The sequence below is a fragment of the Gossypium arboreum genome, chromosome 8 (assembly GCF_025698485.1).
Source record: "Gossypium arboreum isolate Shixiya-1 chromosome 8, ASM2569848v2, whole genome shotgun sequence".
Classification (NCBI taxonomy): Eukaryota; Viridiplantae; Streptophyta; class Magnoliopsida; order Malvales; family Malvaceae; genus Gossypium; species Gossypium arboreum.
In genome coordinates this window covers 71,239,731-71,259,264 of record NC_069077.1, presented here as the reverse complement: position 1 = coordinate 71,259,264, position 19,534 = coordinate 71,239,731, and the positions used below count along the sequence as shown (strand labels likewise).

At 32.3% G+C, this 19,534-nt stretch overlaps 2 long non-coding RNA genes across 2 annotated transcripts; one reads left to right on the top strand and one right to left on the bottom strand.

Moving 5' to 3' along the window:
- Nucleotides 1–411: 411 nt before the first annotated feature.
- Nucleotides 412–3,544, bottom strand: LOC128279444 (uncharacterized). The gene is made up of 2 exons (XR_008269628.1): nucleotides 3,414–3,544; nucleotides 412–604 (listed from the first exon to the last, which is right to left on the bottom strand). It is a non-coding gene; the product is annotated as an uncharacterized LOC128279444 (long non-coding RNA).
- Nucleotides 3,545–7,251: 3,707 nt separating this feature from the next.
- On the top strand, nucleotides 7,252–10,842 carry LOC128279455 (uncharacterized). The gene is made up of 2 exons (XR_008269642.1): nucleotides 7,252–8,278; nucleotides 10,487–10,842. It is a non-coding gene; the product is annotated as an uncharacterized LOC128279455 (long non-coding RNA).
- The last annotated feature ends 8,692 nt before the right edge of the window (nucleotides 10,843–19,534 follow it).

Sequence of the window (19,534 nt, the reverse complement as noted above, 5' to 3'; positions counted from 1 at the left end):
AATTTTTTTATTAATTTAGATATTTTAAATTTTTTTAATTTATATCTGTCACCTGTCATATTGAGAGGTCGCCATGTGTAACCATTGGATCGACCATAAGTGCCACATCAATACAAACTAATGGTGCTAGTGTAAAGGTACCAACCTTAGTAACGAAATGCAAGTTTAGATACCAACTAGATCAAAAAAACAAAAAAGTTCAAGGGGAAAACTACATATTAACCCGTCACATAATGAAAAATATAATGGTTATTTGTTTAACATGTAACACCCCTATCCCGTAGCCGTCGCCGGAATAGGACGAGGCGTTACCAGAAATTAGGAATCGGATCAGAACAGTAAAATTTTGAGCCTTTTTTTAAATAAAAGATCATTTATATATATAACTAATAGATACAAACAAAGATCGAATTTAAAACTTATAAAAGTAAACTTCTATAAGATGTCATATTCGCATGGCTTATATACAATAGTCAAAATATCATTCTACTTATAGTCTAACCTATACATGCCATAAGCTAAGTCCAAAACACATGATAACCACAATAGTAGATAGTGTGACGAAGTGCTGACGATCCCCGTGCTAATAGTAAGAGTCAACGATCTACAAAAATAAACAGAGAAACATAACATTCAAAGTAAGCTTTCATAAGCTTAGTAAGTCTTAAGCAATTTAAACAGTTGAACTTAAAAACAAACCAAATGTTCGAAATCACATAACACTTTCTGAGTACAATACTATTTGGCCGATTATGAACAAACACATATCATTTTACTCCGTTTATACTCAAACTCATATAAACATAGTATTTACAAGCTTCCGGATTAACTTTAATTCTTTCAAATTTCACTAGTGTATCATTTCTTACCCACACTTACTTTCAACATTCATAGTTAAATGGCATATTGAAAACTATCTTGTAACTTTGCATAATAACTGAATGCACACATATACAAATATACATATGAATTTACCACATCTTTTCATATGCTTCTCATTACACATTCTTTATTCTCGTCAGATCAATCTCAAATAAATAATATATATTCTCGTCAGATCAATCTCACATAAATAATATATATATCACATACCTGAATCACTTAATGTGTACTACGAGTTCAATTTATCATCTTAGCATAGGATCTCGTAGTCATATGCTTTATCGAATTCACTAGCATTTGGCCTGCGAGGTATAAAACCCGAATATAACACCAGCACAAAGCCTACGGGACTTTAAACCCGGATACAATCTCAGCACAATTTATTTTATATACTTTTTTACTAACCTTGGCCTCATCAAATATCTAATAATACCCACATTTGATAATTGGTCATTCGGCCACATTATATACACATAAACATATGTACATTTCACACTTGCCCATTCGGCCACACCACATACACAAGCACATATATAAGATAATGCTTTTATCATTACTTGCTAATACATCATATACTTTGCTTTCATTTAAATAACCACTCAGCCATATTTCATTTCTAAGTAACCATTCGGCCTCACTATACAAATAAGATAGCACACATTTTCATAAAGGCCCTTCAGATAACTTGCACACATTTAATATTAGCCATTTCGGCCTACGACATATACATATCTTGTACATCAATTTCATCATATCAAAACCACTTATATATCATTTTCTAACATCACAATTCAAAATTCACATATGGTTCTAATCAATATCTTATAAGCAACTCAAACAGTTTTATCAATGTTTACAACATATTCTCAAGTTTACGACAAGCTGTCTTCCTGCACAACAGTCACTAAATTATTTATATCTGGAGCTACAAAACTCTGAATTAAGTTCCATAAATTTTTTCTGAAATTAGACTCATTTATCTTTCTTCCATAAAATTTTAAAAATTTTTGGTCAAGCCATATAGTACAGTTTATTAGTTAAAGTATTCCATGTTTTAGGGTATGACTACTCTGACCCCTGTACACTACGAACCAAATTTCTCCCTGTACAGAATTCCAATGACCGTGCCGTTTGTTTCCCGTAAAAATAGACTCAATAAGAAATCATTTAATGTAAGGTATGACTCTTAATAATTTTTGTACAATTTATGGTGAATTTATAAAATCAGAATAGGGGATCTCGAATTCATTCAGACCCTATTTTACAAGAATTCAAATATCACACAATATAGAATTATTTTTCTTCCCCTGTTTCTTTCATGTGAAAATAGACTCATTAAGATTTAATCCCATATTTTTTTCTACCTCTAACTCATTTTCCACTATTTTTAGTGTATTTTCAAAGTTACACTACTGCAGTAACTCAAATCTGTCAAGGCTAAGTTACTCATTCATGATCATTGTTCACAAAATTAATACAACATCATTTCATCCATCATGGTAAGAACACATATTATGCATCATAGATCATCACATATCAAGGCATTCTCATAGGCTTAGTATACATACTTGCACAACTCGTAACATAACTCAAGTGCATACTCACCAATGACTTACCTCATTGGGACCATCATCAACTCTTTCCTTGGATTACCCGTTGAACACTTGGAATACTAATTGGATACTCGGAAAAGCCTTTGCACATAAGTGCCTCAATTGTAGCTAAAGCTACCTCATATCTCATGACATTTCAATGCTCACTCTCGAGCTAGTCATCTAGAATCATAATTCCTAGTGACATGTCACTCGTATCCTATTCTATTCCAAATGTTCAAACGGGATTTTTCCTTGTCTATTAAGGCTTTGTCTTATCATATTTCTATTAATCACATACACATTAATATTTGTACAATTCATGTAATGATAACATTTAAATACATGTATAACATGGTATTGTTTACATACGAACTTATCTCAATACCACAAAGGTAAAAAAAAAAGACGTAATTATCCCTTAATCGATTTCTTTCCGTTCTAGGTCCAAATCCTGATTTTCATCATCTAAAACATCACATTCAACTTATTAAAACAATGTACTGATCAAATTAGTCCATTGACACACTTGGGCCATTTTTACAATTTTGCCCCTATATTTTACCAAAATTACCAAATTACCCCTAGGCTCGTAAAATAATTTTTATCACATTTCTTTACTCCTTGAGTCTAGATGAACCATTTTCATAACTATAGCAACTCATAATTTCAACTATTTCACACATTTACAACTCATTTTACAACTTAGCAATCTAGCCCGTTTTAAGGTGTTTTCATGCAATTTCTTTCACAAAAGTTGTTTATTAGACAACTAGAACTCATAATCTTCCATAAAAACACAACAAACAACACATTTACTCTCATGGAAAAACCCTAGACTGTTCATCATTTTGCACAATAGTCCCCTATTATGAAAGCTCATGCTTTAGGGGTTACAAAAATGTAAAAATCTTCAAGAAAGACATTAAAATCACTTACCTGCTAAGCCTCAAAGTTGCTGAAAATATGAAGCTTTCAAAACCCATTTCTTGGCTGGAAAAATCGGTGGAGAGAAGATGAAAAAGGGATGATATCATCCTATTTTTATTTTATTACCTATTTGGTCAAAAGTCACCTAATACCCCATAAATTTTGGCTTTTTTAAAATTTTTGTCTCCCCTTGGCTGGCCACACACTTAAAAAGGGTCCAATTTCCCTTTAAAGGCCTCCAATTTAGTTCTCTAGTCTATTAACACCTTTAGGCACTAAAATACAACTTTTACCTTTTACGCGATTTAGTCTTTTTTCGAAATTGGACTAGAAATCGCTAAAATTAGCTTACCAAAATTTACATGCACTTATAAAATTATATTATAACACATAAAATAATACTAAAATAATTTTCTCTGGCCTCGGAATAGTGGCCCCGAAACCACTGTTCCGACTAGGCCCAAAATCGGGTTGTTACATAACAAATTAATAAAGTAATTATTATACCTATAATAAATCGCCTAATATTAATCATTCAATATGCCACTTGTCATCCAAAGAAGTATGCCAACTAAGCCTACCTTCCGTATTTGCTTAAAAACCTTGTTATAAATTGTGTGTGTCATATATCTATATCTATACTATTATTTAAATATCTGATTGCGTTGGTGTTTGAATCAATCATACATCAACTCAATTGCAAAATTATTAAATTATCCCTAAATGTTTTAAATAAATTATATTCTTACATAGGTACTTTTATCTTTTTACATTTTCAATAAAATAAGTAAAATATTTGCATATTTTTATATTTGAATCCATTCCTTACCATTTATAAAGGCTTAATGCTCAATTTGATAGTCAAACTATGCATGTTTTTCCACTTTAGTACTTGAACATTTTTTTGTCCGTACTTAAACTATCATTTCATTACCCAATTCAACCCTTTTTTTTTGTAACAACAAAAAAAAATCGCTACACGGAGCCAATTAGAATGTGCACATGGCAATTAAGTTTATTTAAAAGAAAAACATTAAATTTAAAATTAAAAACACATTTAGCTTTGACTCACTGTTGATCGATGTTGACCATTGTTGATTGAAAGTGACCATTATTGACCATCCACATGGTGCTATTAGAACATGCCACATTTCCTTTTGTTTTTGCTTTTTAATATTATATTGATTTAAAATGTGAAAAAATCATATATAATATATAAATAATTCAAAGGAATTTATAAAATTTATAAAATAAATATATAAATTTTAAAATTTAAAATAATATATAAAATTGAAAATTTTATAAAAATTAAAAATTTTATTTAGATTTTAAAAATTGTTAAAAGAAGACTTAAATGTTGAGAAATATATATTCTACAAAAGAATTAGATTTTATTTTGAATTTTATATATATTTCTGAATTTATCAATATATTTTAAATTTTTAGAATTTAAAACTTTTGAAAAAATAAAATTTATGAAAAATTTTCTAGAATATATTTTTGAAAATTTAAGTTTTTTTTACAATTTTTTAAAATTTAAATATATTTTATTTAATTTTTATATAGTATTTTTATTTTTAAAAATTTATATTTTAGAATTTTATAAAATTTTAAACTTTTGAACTTATTAAATTTGAATTTATATATTATATATAATTTTTTATATTTTAATCAATATAATATGTATAATATTAAAAAAAAACAAAAAAGGACATGCGCATATTCTAATAACACCACGTGAATGGTCAATTGCAGTCAACATAGGTCAACATTGGTCAATGGTTAGTCAATTATGAGTCAAAGCTAAAGGTTTTTTAAAATTTAAATTTAATATTTTTATTTTAAATAACTTAATTGCGACGTGATATGTAAACTCTCCAACCCAACTCAGACGTTATAGCCAAATCATGAAAGTTACATAGCCACCGAGATGGCTCAGTAAACATTGAGGTTTAGTAAAAAGAGTTAAGTAGTGAAAGCCTCAAGTTTCTTAAAAAAAAATATCTCTTATTTTAAAGGCATTAAAACTCAATAAAGTACCAATATGATTTGGATAATCTATCAAACTTTGAAAATTTTGAGCAAAACGCTATTGTAAGATTTCAGTATATATATTATTTTAACTTCGTATAGAACTGGTATGTTTTGCTTTTAGAAAAAATAATTTTGTTTTAGTTTCAAAATCACATCTAAAATTTAATTTGTTTTAAGAAAACGTTAATTTAATTTAATTATCTCATTCATTTAATTTTAATCGCCCAAGTCAATAGGAAAATTCATATTTATACCATTTAAAAATAATTTAATATAATGTCTTGAAAACCTTAACTTCTTTTTGTGTTTTCAATCCCAAAATTAACACCTATATGAAAAATAGAAAGTTAAAGCCATGATCCATTTGTAAACAATGCAAAAATCAACAAAGTTTATAAAATGGAGTTTAAAATACTTTTGTATAAAATTCGGTGATAATGTTTCAATTGCCGAGTCCAAGCCCTAACCTCACGAGTTATCTAGAAAGATGAGAAACTAAAGAATAAGTTATAAAGCTCAGTGTGGTCTTAAAACAAAAAATAGATGTCATTTAAACAATAATATAGCATATGAATTGTAGAAATCAGAGCATAGCATTTTAATAGTATCATGGAAAATTTTCAGTAAATTAACAATATGCATGACTAACAGTACAATATTCCTACCTATTTGTCTGTTACACTCCACAGTAAGAGTTCCCTAGAACTCGTCCATCCCTACACAACAACCCCTATTAACTTGACTAATTAAAACCCCTATTATTACATTAACTTGTATTATGGATTCCCCTATTAGATTTGAATCTAATCTAGTAGATTTATTTTGTCTTATTTTTAGGATTGCATGCAACTTCACTCAATTACGCAATATCTACTCTTAAACAAGGTCTATTCCTTCTCTATTTTAAGCACATCAAACATTGATCAATAATCTAAAAACATCACACCAAGAATTAAGCACGCATAATTTAGAACAAGATCTAAGTTTTTATTGCGTAAAATAAAAATCAAAAGACAAAATTCATCGTTGGGTTCACCTCCCCTAGGTATTTAGAAAATTAGTTCATACTTGCAAATAAAAACATCCAAAATACAGTATAACCACAAGAAACAAAAAAAAAAAAAAACTTATGGTGACTTCTTAAGAAATAAAATACGAGTCTTCAAATTTGCTTCAGAATCGACTTCAATGGTATTTTTTGAGTTGTTTTCTTGAATATTCTATGACGATTCACTCCTATTGATACGGCCAAGACCCGAGACTCACCTAGAGCTAACATGGATCCTATTGAGCTACCATTAGGGGCGATAACCAAAGCTCGAGCTAAGAGATTCAAAGATGCTATTGCGGCCTTAGTCGATCGAGTTTGGGGTGAAACTGTTGCGGGGCTTATCGAACATTCTTGGACAAGCAAGCCGAGCATGCCTTGCAACCTTCTTCAAGCTCATCTAGCTTGTTCCTTATTGAGCTCTTCTTTAGTCATTTTAGCTTGTGCATTATTTTTTTGCTGGAATAAATATTTAATTTGGTTTTAGTTAATTTAGTTTATTAGTTGAAGTTATTAATTATGTCATAATTTATAATGTGTTTAAATGTGTCATAATTTGGACATTTTAATTAAGATTTTAATGTGTCTTTGTTTAGTACAAATTAAATAGGTGTTTAATGTGTCTTAGTGAAGTACATATTAAAGAGTCGTCTTAATGTGTCTTAGCTTAAGAAAAATTAATTAAAAGTTGGAGTTAATTTGTCTTACTCGAATTTCTGTTGTCTTAGCTAAATTTAATGTGCTTGTAGGTACATGCATGGGTGGCATTGATGAAGGTTGTCATCCTCTAAGCAACTATTCGGTTATAGCAAAAGCCAAGTGAGCTGATGATTGCTTTTCCCCAAGCAGCCCCTTCGTGCATTGTAAGAGTCACCAAAGCTTTCACATTTGTTCAAATCAACTGAAGGATTCTTTTCACACATTGAGGCCATTCGGTTTTGAGCTTTCACACCTAAAAGGTTGCTCATTTTTTAGCTGTTCACATGGAAGGTTATTGGAGTGCCCAAGCTGCCATTAAAAGCTCAAGTCTATTCGATCGGCTATTCAAGGCAACCACTTAAAGGCTGTTCACACCTCTTGGCCAATTATATTCAGCTAGATTCAGCTCCACATTCACTTCAATTAAGCCAGGTTGATCTAGGAAACTAGAAGGGACATTTTGGGAAGGTTCAAGGAAGTTTCAGCTCAATTAAGCTGAATTAAGGCTGTCCATTTAGTTATTTCTTGTGTCCATTCGGCTAGTTAAGATTTTGAGCTATAAATTTGAAGCTCATTTGTTGTAATTTAGGCTTTTGACACCTTATATGTTTAATTTATCTTTTGTGAGTTTATTCAACTTTCATTGTTCGTTTAAGACTCAAGTTGACTTATCTAACTTTGCTAGAGGCGTCTTTCTTGTTTCTTTGTGAACTTATCACTCTTTAGGTGTGGCGTTCCAATCCCTATACCTTTGGTTCCTATCTCTCAATAGATAGTGGGTCAAGGTCTTTCTTATCATCTATCACCTTAAAAGTCAATATAAGATTTGGGTCAATACTCTTTTTATAGTATTGGTTCTTTCTTCGACCTTAAGCTTACAAATCCATCCTAAATTATCAACTTTAAAAAAAAAAATCACCTTGTTTTTTCTTACTTAGCCGAATTCACATACTTCCCATAGCTAAACCATTTGAACCCTTTTGCTTAAAAACCTTTACTTAGCCGATTTCAACTACCAACCCCAAATAGAATGATACTTCTCTATTTTACGATCGGGAAAAATTCGCAGCTCAAATCCAATTACGAGTACGAGGTTGAATCACCTATCTTCTTATTTTTTTCATATATAAGTCTTAGAATGCCCAAAGAACCTAAAAAATTACGCTTTTTCGTGATTTATGGTGCAACCTCGTGTAAACGACACGGCCTGCCACATGATCGTGTGGCAGCTCATGTGGCTCACATGGCTGTGTGGAAGGGGTCAGCCTGTGTGGCTTCTGTAGGTCGCTCCGATTTTCTATATTTCACTTCTTTTGCTCTCAAATGCTCTCTTAATTGCCAAAACATAAATTTAAAGGATTAAAAGCATAAAAATCACCATTAACATCGAATAATCACCCAAAATCGCATTAATAATAAGATCAAAATATGTTACTTTTAGCATTTATCAACTTCACTTCCTAGTCTACAAGTTATTATCCTAAGATTTAATAGATTTTATAGACCAGTGCCTCATTTTGTTGCTTCATCTAACTTCTTTGCATTGTGAATAATTGATCTCTTTGGAAATAAATTTACAGCCATATTGCTCAGGAAACTCTTTTGAAATTTTTTAACCTAAACAATAATTTTTGAAGCTTTTATTGAATATATAAGTTTTGACCATAATTAAATTTTTTACAGTATTTAGTTATTGAAATCAAAATTTTAATAGAGCAATGTTAAAATTAATATTTACTTATTAAAATTCAGTATTTGAATATATTTCTTTTGAAGTTCTAAACATTATTAAAAAAATTACAATATTAAATAATGATTTTATCAAATGTTAAATAAGTTATATTTTCTATAATATTTATTTATATTTCTAGCGTTACGTTTGACCCATACATCGTATGAATATGCAAGATATGATAAAACATAAAATAACATCTTATATGGTAACAAATATTTTTCACATATGGTATTATATTTTTGATTTTGTACATATGTATATGGAAACCTCATTAAATTAGATTTGACCCTTTCAGTTATACTATTCACCTATAAATACCATCCACGTATTCAAGCAATAAACATCAGTGAACAAAGCTTTACATCAAAGAGAGCAAGGAAATAAAAGTTATGCATTTATTTTACTCATTATTTTCGTATTAATTCTTAAACATTTTCATTTTATTAGATCTTAACAGCTCTTTCTAATTTAAATATTGTTCGTAATTTTAGTGTTCTCAATATCAATACTACCTATAATTTTTTTAGGTTAAGTTCTTGCAAAGTATTATTTTTATAGCTTTAGGAGACCAAGACTTACGTAAAAAACTAAATATCATTATTAACAAATGTTAGATGTAGTGGTGAGACACGTTTTACTCTCAAAAATAAATTTAAATTTAAATTTTAAAGACGATATTATTAAAAAAAGATACCTACAATACAAACTTTGAATATAAACCATAAAATTATTTCTTTCCTAAAAAAACAAAGAGTGGCTATCTGGCAGGACCAAACAAGATCCATATCTTTCCTAGTTAAGTAATTGTAGTAAAGCATTGGAAGTGGGTTGGTTTGTTATGCTTATCTAAGATTCGCAGATGGATTTGGAAATACAATGCCAACACGTGGGGATAACATACCACCAATTAGCAATTACAAACCAAACGTTGAGCCTTCATTCGTTAACACTTCACTGATCCATTGGGGGTGGGGAAGTGGCCAAATGATACCCCCTTGGTGTTTTTTGGTGGATCCAAAAGTTAAAGCACACAATACTATTATAAACCATAATGGGGTTGGCTTATAGATTGTGAATCTCTATTAAGATATGTACATATCCTTTCATCTCTAATCTTGTGCTCTTTTCTTCAACTTTATTGGTTTATCATATGACCCTCCGTTGTTATTTGGGGACCATTAAGGAACTCTTATACTTATTCTATTTTAATTATAGTTTTAGATATTTTTTATGTTAAATTTAAAATAATTTGTTCTTAGTAGGTCTAAATTGATAACACATCTAGTTGTAGTTATTGTTAACGTGATGATGTGACCATTTAGCTTATATGTAAATTTATTATTACTTGAACATGGCTTATTGAATTTTCACATAATCTTAATCGTGTGATTGAATTTGGATCTATTAATAGCATTATAAAAATAGAGGAATCAAATTATGTCAAACTAGAGTAGAGGGATTAAATCGTAAAGTTTAGTATAATAGAGGGACTAAAACATAATTAGACCAACATATTCTCTTTTCTCCCTATAAATATGTAATGAGATTTGCTGTTTTTTGTTATAGGGAGCAACAAAGGGGGATTTGTTGAATTTTAAAGATATTTCCAATGGAGGCTAAATGAGTGAAGTTTGAGTTAGTGTTGATTGTCATTGCAGTGGCAATGGGGGTGCTAGTTTTGAGCCTAAGTCTTGTGGAAGGTGCATTCGGGATCCAGTTCAATCCATGCACTCTCGTTCAATGTATTGTTGAATGTACAAAGATTTTGCATAGAAATTCCTTAGTGCAACTTGTGCTTCAAGCCCTCAAAGGAAATACTACATCTGCTTAGGTTGATATAACTTGCTTAGTTCTTACTTAAATTTTCCAATTGGATATGTATCTTATGATAAAAAAGAAAAGATATAAATAAAATTTTTATATTAGCTATGTTTATATTACTTTTTTTTAGCTTGTAACTCACACATCCACATAAATTACACTACTAGTGAACTTATGAATTAAACCCAAAACCTAAGAATAAATTAACACCATTTTGGCCAATAGGCCTAGTGTTTATATTGATGTAATTTATGTGCTTGATATATGGTATAGTTAGTTAAATGTTGATATATGATTTTTGATCTATGATATATAGTATAGTAAAACTCCCTAGATCTTTAAGCTTGGTGGGTAGTTTGTTTTGGAGAATGGCTGAACACTCCTCATTAAGCTCCACAGTGGACAGTTCGTCTAACTTCTTTTTATTTGTTGACAAATCCTTTAAAAATTTTGTATACTTTGGTATCTATGAAAGGGCTTCAATAAAAAGGTAAGTTAATATGCAATTTTTTTAAAGTTTAAGAAATTTACCATATTATTGGTGGTTTGTATTCTCTCACCACCAACTTATGCCATTTCTTTCTTTCCTCAACCTCATCAATTTTCTCAACAACTTCTAGATTCAACTTTTTTTTAGGCTCGGCTAACTCGAACAGTGATTGCATGGAGTTGTTGAATTCTCAAAGTTGTCTTATTGTTACTAGGTAAACTGCCTTGGTGCCTCTTCAAAACCAATTTTACAACCTGACTAATCTGATTCTTGAGGCCTTGAATAGATGCTTGCTGATTTCTCAAAGTTGTCTCAGCGTTCTAGAATCTAGTTTCTGACACTGAAATGAATTTCGTTAACATTTATTCCAGATTCATCTTCTTTTCTTCTTGATAAGGTTGTTGAAAACCCAAAAAGGGTTGTGACCTTTGATTTCCTTGACCACCCCAAGAGAAATTCGGATGATTCCTCCACCTTGGATTATAACTATTGCTATAGGAGTTATTCTGATGTGTAGAATTATTACCCACAAAGTCGACTTGCTCATGCTCTATGTTAGACTTGAAGGACAAACATTCTGGATTGATCGTCCTTGCTCCAGTCGCATCGCATTGCATTACCAGCTCCAACTATTTAGCCAAACTCAAACCATCAATTTTCTTGTTAAGCGCTTCAACCTAACTCGCCAACATAGAAATTGCATCAATATAAAAAAATCTAGCAGCTTTGGTAGGTTTTACTCTCGTAACTTGCCACTGAAAATTGTTCAATGTCATCTCATTAATAAACTCTTGTGCTGTGTAACACTCCTAACCCATGTTCGTCATTAGATTAGGGTTATAGAGCATTACCGATCAATTAGAAAATATTTTATCATTATAACATAAAATAAATCAATCTCATTCAAAACATATAAAACATATTAATTTTGTCCTTAAATCGAGCCTTTGAGGCCCTAAAAATAGCTTAGAAGCAATTCAGGACTAATTTGAAACAAAACAAAAGTTTTAAGAAAAAGTTGGAAAAATTGAAAAACAGGGGTCACAAGGCCGTGTGACATAGCCCAGGTCGTGTAACATTCGAATAAGGGCACATGGCTATGTCCTAGCCCGTGTCCTCACCCGTGTAACTCACTGAGAAGGGTCACACGGCCATGTCGCAGGTCATGTAACTAACTGACTTGAAACAATAAAATTTTACAAAAGACACACGATTGTGAGACAACCCATGTCCCAAGCCATGTAAACCCAAAAATTTACCTAAAATCAAGCCATTTCAAGGCCAAATCATGCATAATTAACCATTCTATTTGAGCACACATTCAAGGAATTTAAACATCATTTAAACACACAAAAACATGCCATTCCAAACATCTTAATTCATCTAACAAATATGTCATTCAAAGGCACCACAATTGAATCAAAACATCATTTACCAAAAGAAGTCAACATTGCCATTTATAAGTCATTACAAACATACCAAAATGACCTTATATACAAGTACTTAAAAGTGACCAAAATAACTTAACTTTATAAGGTATTAAAGGTCATCAAACCAAACATAAACTTTAAGGCATATACATACCAAAACATTCATTTCACATCCATAAACTGTAACACCCCTAACCTGTACACGTCATCGGAACATGGCTTCGGAGCATTACCAAAACATTCAGAACATTTTTCCATTAAACTACGTAAATTACTATTCATTTACCGAGATCATCCATAACGTCCCTTGATTGGACCTTCGAGGTCTAATACTATCATTAAAATCGAGTCAGGACTTAATCGGGAACTTTAAATTTTTTTGCAACTTTTCAAAAATTTTCCAAGGTGCAGGGCTTACATGCCAGTGTGGTCCAAGGGACACGCCCGTGTGACCCTAGGACACACCCTTATTAGAGGCTGTGTTCGACCCCGTGTAACTCTCTGACTTGCACACACGGCCATGCCACACACCCGTGTGCTAGGCCGTGTGGTTAATTAATCCAATTTGAAATTAGGTGAAAGGTTTCACATTGCCAAGACACATGCTCGTGTTCTAGGCCGTGTGTGTAACACCCCGAACCCGAGACCATCGCCGGTGTCGGACACGAGGGGTTAACAAGCCAAATCCACATATTTCGCCCACCAATTGACATTTCCAGTCAGGCTGGAAAACTGCATCACCGTCGCCTTAAAAATCATATCTCGAGTTTCAAAACTCGGAAACTGGTTTCATAAATTTTCCCTGAATTTAGACTCATATATCCATCCATGGATTTATTTCTAGAATTTTTGGTCGGGCCAATTGGTACAGTTTATTAGTTAAAGTCACCCATGTTACAGGGATCGACTGCTCTGACCTCCGCGCGTTACAACTTGAATATCTCTCTGTACAGGGCTTTAATACTGGTGCCGTTTATTTCTAATGAAACTAGACTCAAAATGGAATCTGTACATATAAGGCATGACTCCTAATTCTTTCTGGATAATTTATAGTAAATTTTTAAAGTTGCGACAGGGGACCCAGAAACTGTTCTGGCCCTGTCTCACGAAAGCTTTAATATCTCTTAATATGTGTCTCCTATGACCGTTTCGTTTCTTCCATATGAAAGTAGACTCATCAAGGTTCATTTACATAGCTTATTCACTATTTAATACCATTCCTACAAATTTTGGTGATTTTTCACATTCACGTCACTGCAGCTGGCAGCATCTGTTTTTAAGGTAGGTCTTACCTATTTTGTAGTCTCCATGAACCAACTAGTCTTGCCATACATAGGTTCACATATGATCATTTTAACCATACCAATGGCTGATCATGTGACCAACACTCCCATTTCCAATCCATAATCACATCACGACACCATATATATATATATATACAAACCGCAAATAGTCTAAGTTCAGACTTCACTTTTACGAGCCATTTTCGCATGGCCGTACACATATACATCACAACACAATTGAACCGACAAGGGTAGTCCTATACATGCCATTTCAAAGTTCAACCAAAATTTATACCAAAATGGAGGCTTTGATAGTGTGGATGACTTCGACTTTAATGATCCCGAATCCGATTGCTATCGAGCACAATCTATAAAACAGAGAGCCAAAGCAACGGGTAAGCATTTTTATGCTTAGTAAGTCTCAAGGAATAAAATCAGCTTTAATTAAAGCAATACATTCACATGGCCAAATGCATCATTTCATTAATACACATTCACATAATCATTCTTACTTCACACTTCATCATTATATACTTTCACAAGGTATCAACCAATTCAATAGCTGAAATTCGTTAGTCGATCGAGCGAATGTTGCTCAAACATGTCGACTTTCCAATGCACGTATAAACATACCTTATTCTTTGGGCTTTTCGAGCGTACCAATTGAATTCATTACAGCAACCAACACTCACCTCCAGCCCAAGCTTCTTCGGAATACAACCGGATATAACCACGTGCACGAATGCCTTGGTCTTAGCCGGATAGAACAACTCGCACGAATGCCTTCGGTCTTAGCCGGATGTAGCCGCTAGCACAATTGCCTTCGGTCTTAACCGGATATAATTTCCAGCAATAACGTCTTCGGACTTAGCCCGGATATCATTCAATTGCTCATGCACACATACATCAATAATCATTAGACATTCATATTTCATTTTCAGTTACTAAGGCTCAAACACAAATATAATCACTAGCATAATCGCCGGGACTTAGCCCGGTGTCATTCAAATACTCATACACACATAAATCAATAATCAATACACATCCATATTTCATTTCACATAATTCAAGTAGGGTCACTTCTTGAGGACTTACCTCGGATGTTGTCGAACGGCTTTTACGGCTATTCGATCACTTTTTCCTTCCCTTGTCCAATTGTGGCCTCTAAGCTCTTGAGCTAATTCAAACAAATTTAATTTATTAATACCTCATTATGCTAGCTTATGGCGAATATGACAAGGAGTTTAAATGGTCATATGGCCACCCTTTAGCTTGAGTACACAATGGTCATGCACATTTTATACTACATCAAGCAATTCAATACAATCCATTCAAGCATCAAGGAAAAGCTAAGGCCATCAATCGGCTACTTAAGGCCGAACATACATGTCCAATTTGAGGCCAATTATACACTTAACACCACACAAAAACAGCATGCATTTTACTAGTTAATGCTTTACATATTGTGGCTCCATACTTATAATACATCATCAAGCACTCATATGGCCGATTATACTTAGTCATACTTGCACCAAATCAACAATAAATTCCAAGATTTCCACATCATTGGTATTCTAGGCCGAATGTACTTGCAATTTCACAAACATTCTTCAACATTTTCTTCTTTAAACAAACATATTCATCACTTACTTCATAACCAAAACATCATGTGCAAACATATATATACATATATGTGCATGGCCGAATTTCAAGGTGTCCATAGCTATCCAAAACACAAATTTTAACTAACATGCAAGAAGCATGAACCATGCTCACGAATGCATCATGGCGAATACATCACAATCATGCCCTTTCAACTTCAATCATGGTTAAACAAAAGAAAACTCAAAGTCTTACTCAAGATGACTACAAAGAAATTTCAAGAGTAGACAATCTATCATTGCATGCATCATCATCAAGCTTCACACTTAGCATGCAATGGCTTTATCACAATATCAACTTTGACCAAATACCACTTCCATGACATAACAAGGATTTGAACCATGGCTAACATGAACATCAAGTTGGCAACTAAAACATGCATGAATCTCATGACACAACCTCATACATACCTTAATCTTGGTGCAAGTTTAGCCAAATCTCCTTCTAGATCTCTTCTAAACAAATAAAATGAAGCAAAATCTCTTCTTCCCCTTAGTTTTGGCTCAAAGAAAGGATGAACAAATTTTTTCTTTCTTCCTTTACAACTCAATGCAATGGGGAGATACCACACTCACACACATTTTTTTTCATTCTTTTCTTACCCATGCTTATTTGTTTATTATTTCTCCTAATGCCCAACAAAACATGTTTCATGACATGTTTAGCCCATATTCTTGGTCATGGCCGCCACCACCTATAAAATGACATGTTTAGCCCATATTTCTTGGTCATGGCCGCCACCACCTATAAAAGGGAATTTGACATGCAAGTCCATTGTTTTGCATGCATGCTTTAATTAGTCATCACACATTTCCTATCGTACTTTCAAAGTTCACTACTAAGTCCTTTCTAGTGAAATTCACCTTTATAACACTAAATCAATCATCAAAAATGTCATACATGAGTATACACATATTATAGGCATCAAAATAAATTTTAAATTATTTTATGCCTCAGTTTTGTGGTCCCGAAACCACATTCCGACTAGGGTCAATTTTGGGCTGTCACAGTGTGACACACACGGCTGAGACACATGCCCTTGTCTCTGCCTGTGTGCCCAATTCTGAGCATTCTGTTTCTCAAAATTAAGGTGCAGGGGACACACAGCCTAACCACATGGCCATGTTACCAGACCGTGCGGACAAAATGAAGCCATTTCTAACTTCATTTCTCATCCAAAATTTCACCCAATACCTGTACTTGAAGCACACATCCAAAACAACCATTTCAAGCATTCAAATTGGGCAATCCTCATCATTCAACAAGGCATATCACTACATGTATATGTGTTGATAAACTTACCTTGGAATAACTTAAGCATTAGTATCATTTGATCACATATACATAACATATCACATGTGTATATATATATTTATATCATAATAATCTACTTAGTCATACCAAAATGAACCATTACTAGCCATTCCAATGGCTAGGTTACAAAATAACATTTCAAGCCACTATTGGTCAAGTTTTCCTATACATGCCATTATACCAAAATGGTTTTTACTAATTATACCCAAAATTACTAGTTGATAGTGTGATGATGCTCCAACGATCTCCAACCCTTACGAGCTTCCGAGCACTATAAAACAAGGAAAAATAAATGGAGTAAGCATTACATGCTTAGTAAGTTCGTATAATGGAAATTAAATTTAACAATCCTGTTTATTATATTTAAGCATACAATATCATGTTTTTCTTCCATTTGGCTAAATTGCCTAAACACATACATTCAATCAAACATGTTAGTCACCAAAATCTTCATATCAATCAAGTAACATAGATAAGCTCATCACGCAATATTCTTTCAAGTCATTATCATTTCATCTTAAGAATTTCATGCCATGTTAAGGGTTTTATGTTCATTGAATCATTGAATTTTGATGGATGCTTAAGTAGTACACTCGAAGTGTACGATTCAATAATCCGTTAATTTCATATTCAAGGATACCCATTAAGGCACATAACCAAGAAACATTCTCTCAAGCCACATATCGTATAACGGGATTACCAGTTCAGGCTAAATCCTTTATATAATGTAAGCTAAGATGAGCTCGATTAGGATTACCAATCTAGGCTAAACCCTAATCATAACGTATGCTCGAGAGGTATTATATCGGGATTACCCATTCGGACTAAATCCTTTATATATCAAGGTCAATGGGATTACTCGTCCATGCTAAATCTCGTCCGCAACAAATGCAGGACTTTATTAGTTTCGGGAAAGCGCATATAATCATCGGAATTCAGCATTCATTCGGGACTTAACCCCTTTATCACCATTTCAAGTATGTATCAAATTTTCCATCATAGTATACAAGTAAGGCACATCAATGTAAATCACATTACATACAAACACAACATTTAATTAACATAATTACATGCTTGATTAAGTTACATGAACTTACCTCGACACTTGTTCGCATAAAAGTCTACTAATCCCAAATCTTTTCTTTTCCTCGATCAAACCTCAAATTAGTGTTGTCCAGATCTATATAAATGAATTTAACCATCAATTTCACACATTTCATATTTAGATGGACTAAATTTACGTCCTAGGCAAAATTACTATTTTGCCCCTAACTTTTCCATAAATTCTGACTTTGTCCCTAGGCCCGGAAAATGAAACTTGTGCAAATTACTCTCTATTCCAAGCCTAACCAAAGCCTCACTACAAATTTTTCAGCACATGTATTCATAAAATTTTAGAATTTTTGATCAAATTTTACAACTTTTCATTTTAGTCCCTAAATCATGTTTTCATCAAAAATCACTTTGTAAAAGTTGTTTATCTATCAATAATCTTTCATTTTCTACCATAAATTTCTAATTTCCAGCATATATATCCATGACCCATTTTTCATACCTTGATAAATTTTCAAATTAATCCCTCAAATAGAGAGATTAAGCTATACCGGTTTCAAAAATACCAAAATTATTAAAAACGAACAAGAGAACTTACCCAATTAGGCCTTGAAAGTTTCTTCTCTCTCTTAGGGTTTCCATGTGTTTTAGGTTGAAGATGACATAAAATAAGATGATTTATTTTATCATCTTTTTAAATAATTAAGTATTTTGCTATTTTCAATTTAGTCCTTGCCTTTTTTCTATATTTCCATGGATGAGTTATCAAGAAAAATCTACATACTTTTCTTAATGGCCTAATTACCATATAAGGACCTTAAGTTTTGAATTCCATAGCTATTTGATCCTTATAGCTACTAGAATTTAACTTTCGCATTTTATGCAATTTAGTCCTTCTCGAAATTAAGCACTTAATCGATAAAATTTTTGTATCAAAATTTTCACACGACATGCCTATTATAATATGGACCATATAATAAAATAAAAATAAATCATATTTTCGGATCGGATTTGTGGTCCCCAAACCACTGTTCCAATTTCACTGAAAATGGGTTGTTACATAAACTACCATTACAAAAGACCTATACATGTCATTATTAACCTTGGCCAACATACTCAAAACCTATCGAAATGGTTGTTGGATAGTGTGATACATCTTTGACGAGCTTTCAATCGATCGAGCTTCCGATAAAAAATAAGACAAAAGAAATTAACTACGTAAGCAACGAGTGCTTAGTAAGCTTGTATAAACTTAAACATAACTTACCATTTCATTAATACAATTCATAAATTAAGCATAGACCATTACCAATGCCATAAACTTAGTATAAGCCTATACAACATTATCAAACTCACAAGTTAGTACACTTGTCCATGATACAAATGAATTCAACCATAAGATAAGTAGAATTCTATGTAAATACATCATTTAACTCATTAATATTTTGACAAGATCATGATTTATTCCATTTTCTTTCTTACCATTTCATTTCCTTTTCTTACTTGTTGAACCATCTAGAATTACATCGGATACTCGGGAATGCTCACACATAGTGTCCCT